Source organism: Eptatretus burgeri, chromosome 2 (assembly GCF_056783735.1).
Source record: "Eptatretus burgeri isolate ZD-2024b chromosome 2, Ebu_testis_v1, whole genome shotgun sequence".
NCBI classification, from domain to species: Eukaryota; Metazoa; Chordata; class Myxini; order Myxiniformes; family Myxinidae; genus Eptatretus; species Eptatretus burgeri.
Window position 1 is genome coordinate 103,201,338 of NC_140962.1, and position 5,000 is coordinate 103,206,337.

A 5,000-nucleotide genomic window follows, 5' to 3' on the forward strand; every position below is an offset into this window, starting at 1 on the left:
GACCTACATAAATGAAATACAATATACCACCCCCCTCCCCCACACCTAAAAAATAAAAAACAAGAGCACTTGGTGCCAATCACATCTTCTTTCCAGATAGAACATTTGGTCAGCAGTCCACTTCTAAAGTGTGCAGATTTAAAATCCCATTGTATCCTTTTCAAACACAACCTTTTGGGCCAGAGCCACATTCCAACTTCCCTTTGACCACTTATCTTGTAACAACTATGACTCCATTGAATAGTCAAAACAGTATGGGTACAATCTATTTGATAAATATGGGAGATATATTTTTTGATTTAACCCGATTCAATACATACTTCACACAGGGAGAATGGGTGGGAAAATAAAAATTGCAGTCACATGAAGAGGGAAGGGATGAGTGGGGGGGGGGGGACTAACAGAGGGCGCTGGCTGAAGGTGGTGCTTTTGTCCAAAACATTCACGATTAAAATTCCAGTCGAGCAAGGGAAGGAGAGAAACTGTCACAGATCAAACATTTGACACAAATCTTCACATTTCATTAACAATTTTGAGATTATGAAGCTCCAAAACCAATCACGGCCAAAGAAAAATTGATCGCCTTCATGCATTAGTTTTTGCTGCAATTGTGCTGCAAGCGTTAAATTCAGTTGCACAAAGAACTTTTGTGCAGGAGGCAGCCATTTGGCTCATGCCTGCAATGCACCAACCCCAGTATCCAACCATTAGGACCATACTCTGTGCCGAGCATTGGTGCTGCTTCAGCAGTCTCCTTGGGCACAACCCTGGACGGGTCACCACTCCGACACGGGATACCAGCAAGCTCGCACTCATTTTGCCGACCTTTGAAGGACGACAGGCAGTGACAACCCCACCTGGTAGTAATTCAACAGCCAAGTGGGGTTTGAACTCAGGATCCTAAATCCCAAGCCTACCACCCTTACCATCAAGCAAACGCCATGCATATCTAGCCACACACAAGCTACCTCAAGTACTGCCAATCACCCCACACCCCTGTATCCCCATTCCATGCATTGAACTCTCCGACTGAAAGAACCCCTAACTTAAAAGCGTCTTCGCTCGAGTCGTCTTTACCCTCAACCTGTGGTCCAAACATTGTCCACTGTGCTGAAAAACTCCACTTCACCCATAGCAACACCATCTTAAACATCTCGCAATCACCTCCTTTCCAATATAGTCTCGTCTCCTTCAAACGAGTCTCATAACTTAGCCGAGCTCGCCTCAGAATGGATCTAGTATCCCTACGCTGCACCTGCTCCATTGCAGCCAAGTCATTCCTCAGATGTGGTAAACAAAATTGCAAACAATATTCCAGATGAGGCCTCAGCATTCCTTTACAATGTTAAAAGTACCTCTCAATTTATAATTTATCCCCTTACAAATACATAAGAATTTTTAATTTAGTTGTAGTGCTTACAGATTCATTTTATACAACAGGTTTGAGTAATTACCACGAGTGACAAAAAGATAATGTTATTAATCTCTCTTCTGAATTTATTACATAAATAACGGCCCCGACTCAAATTGCTCTACTGGGACAGTCATTTTTCCTTCTACGAAGTAGTTGCATCCATGAAAAATTAAGTTTAGCTGAAAAGCTCAGACAATATTATACAACAATTTTTTTAACACGAGTGATGATTCATGGGAGTGATAAGAACCCGATGAGAAAAGTACCATTTTAGGATTTTCTTGGCAGCTGCTGATTTAACTTAAATGTCATTACATCCTGTCATAACTACCCATGCTACCAATACTTCCTTTTCCATTGCCCATAATTCCCTCTGTTGGTTTACCCACAATGCCCCTATTAATCCTCCATAGTGTCTTCTACAACATTTTGCTGATCTATTCATGAAGTGGCCCAATCCAAGAAATACCATACCTCACAAACCAGAAGGGCACTCGGTGAAGCACGTACCTTCGCCACGTAATGCCCGATACACGAGAACAATACACTTTTGAAATATCATGCTCTACAGTACGATATCGTTTTTGACTCTATTGCTCAATGGTGAAGAATCACGTTAGAAATTAAATAATTCTCGTATCCAGATCTAGATTTGGATTTTCATGAAAATCTAATCAGTTCGTCCCATTCACATACCCAACCTGTCCCCAAAGTTTCATCCAAATCCATCCACAACTTTGAGATAGTGTTATATATCGTTTTTGGTCCCATCTCTCAACAGTGAAGAATCACAATAAATAATTATCGTAGTCGGATCCGGATCTTCACCAAAATCTAATCAGTTCGTCCTTGTCACAAACTGAACCTGTCCACAAAATTTCATCCGCATCTGTCAATTTTTTGAGATATGCTGTACACAAAGACAGACAAAGGGGTGAAAACAACCTCCATCTTAGGTGGCGGAGGTAATGATCACAGATTAAGAGACTCAACGAGCCTGTCCCGATAAATAACTGTGATCAAGGTGGGAAAACCTCTGCCTCATGATTATCAAGTACATGTCAATATGTCAGGTTAGACAATAAATCAATAAGGCTTAGAATAACTTTATGAAAATTGCCTGAAATGGTGATTATCCACATCGAAGAAAGTAAAAACTGATGTTTCAGCCCTTACTCCAAGTCAGAGAAAAAGAAAGAATAGAGGCAGAGGTTCAAACAGGAAGGTTTGAGAACAATGTGACCCCCTCATCTTAATTAACAAGCTCCCACGTGGTACCGAATCAAAGGCCTTCAAGTCACGATGCACTGCGTTCCCTCATCCACCAATCAAAAACTGCTTCATGGAACACCAATAAATGAGTGAAACATCATCTCCCTTGGGTAAATCCATGTTGACTGCCTTTACTTAGTTTGGAGTTATACAAACACTTCCCTATCCCTTCCTCAATTAACATCTCCAACACCTTCCCTGCATCTGAAATCAAGCTAACAGGTCCAAGTTCCACAATTCTTCTCTGGAACCTTTATTAAATAACGGTGTTACTTTTGCTACTCTCCAATCCTCCAGTACCTGGCCCCGACTCAAACGAGCTGTTGAAGACATCCGCTAATAGTATGCTCATCTGCTCTGCCACCTCTCATCTGCTCTGTCACCCATGGATGCATATTATCTGGCTTTGGAGCTTTATCATCCCTTATTTTTCAAGCTGCTTCTTCACTTCGACATGGATCTCTTCTCAAAGCACATGCTCACCACTGAGATAGATACTCTTTGCTATTGTAAGACTATGTAAAAGTTAAAAAAAAAAAAAAAGTGAAAAATAAATAACATTATAAACACCTCTCCCCTGATCTGGCAAAACCTAGTAAGTGCTCTCCACGGGCATTCGACTTACTAGGTTTTGCCAGATCAGGGGAGACCTGCCTTCTTACCCTCATCATCAACCAAAAATCCTGTGCTGTTGCTAAATAGAATCCTCGACTCCTCTCAATGCATACACCCTTGTATACCAAATAATGTTATTGCTGTTCGGTATAACATCCTCTGCAATGCCCTTTTCACATTTGCCTTTGGCCTGCTCAATTATTTCTGAACGAGACCTTTTCCTCCGTTATGCACGAGTCAGATTGTAGTCCTGTTATTTTGTATGCAGCACACAAGGCTGCGGGTGGCATCATTGAGGGCGTGGCTGTGCTGCAGATGCAATGGCCTCTGCTGGTTATGGCAGGAATTTGCAATTCAGCCAGGGTGCCGGCAATAGCTTGCCTACTCTCCGCGAAGGACACGCCGGATCTCTAACGTCCACCAACTAATGCTGGCAGACAGGACAACCGTTAGGGATGGCACGCCCATTGATTGCATCACCCTGCCTTGAAACAATGTGATTACACTTTATAGCTGGGTCGGGATTCAAACTCAGTCACGACAGCTTTGAGACGAGTGTGTGTACTTCTAGGCCATCCTGACAGCCCATCTTGTTTTGAACGATCCTAACACTGCGTCGGCCTACCTCTCTGCTCAATCACCCTGGGGCGTGTTCTACCACCAAGCCACTCGCTCGATTCAACGTGCTCAAGAAAGCACTCAAACGGAACAGAGTGCTCGCTCGACACAGCTCAACATGGCGGTCTCCATGGAAAGAATGCGATCGTGGTACTCGAGCACATGCTCTCCGGGTTTTACTTGATCCTCTTGTGATGGCTTCCACAGACAAATCGATTGTATTAGCAGCGGCTACAGGATTATGAAATGGGGGGGGGGAGGAGAAACAAAGATAAAATAAATGGATAGTTAGGAAGAGGATGCCCCTGCCAAGCTCATGTATGGACATTACCATTGTGTATTTCGAGGAAGGGGGGGTCGAGGGTGAGGGTGAGGGTGAGGGTGAGGGCGAGCTGATCTTGAGGAATTAGAAAGAAAACTAGAGTGAATATTAAAGTATGAAGTGCACTTTTCAATAATATGAGAAAACGAAACAGCTCAGCAAACCTCTGAACAAAGCCGTATTCTTAATTAAATTGGTTTTAATATCGTTTGGAATCCGAGGACGAAGACCAATTTCGCAAACGCAACGAAGCAACTCTCAATGCTTGCTTCACTTGCCGAGCGGCTTGCAAAGCGATGCATACGGAACGAGCAGCTTGGAAAGCGATGCTCGAGCGGCTTTCTAGCGGAAACACCCCGAGAACAAGGCTCCCCCAAACCACGTGGGCGGCTTTACAATTCCTGCCGTTTGCAGACGTCACCACGTCAGAGATAACCCGCGGACGTAAACTATAGAATTTGTGTATATATATTTATTTATTTTGTTGTCGTCGTTGTCGTTGTCCAGTTTTTCCATCCCTCCCCCCCGCGACAGAGATCACGCTGTTTGTTCGACGCCATTTTAGATACAAGTGAGAGAATCAAGGGAAACGTGACCTCAGTAAAACGATCTACATGGAAGACAAAGGTTCCTTAATCATTCACTAAAGAGGAATCTCCTTGATCACAGATCGATATCTGGAGACAAACGAAGTGAACCGATCGATTAACCGAGCTTTTCGCTTCGCGCGCGAACATGCGGTCATCAAAGCCGATTATT

The 5,000-nt window shown here is 43.4% G+C and overlaps 1 protein-coding gene across 1 annotated transcript in view; it reads right to left on the reverse strand.

Annotated features, from left to right (window-relative positions):
- LOC147032704 (tubulin beta-4B chain-like) overlaps window positions 1-5,000 on the reverse strand; it is a 26,606-nt gene that overhangs the window by 21,415 nt on the left and 191 nt on the right. The window lies entirely within an intron of this gene.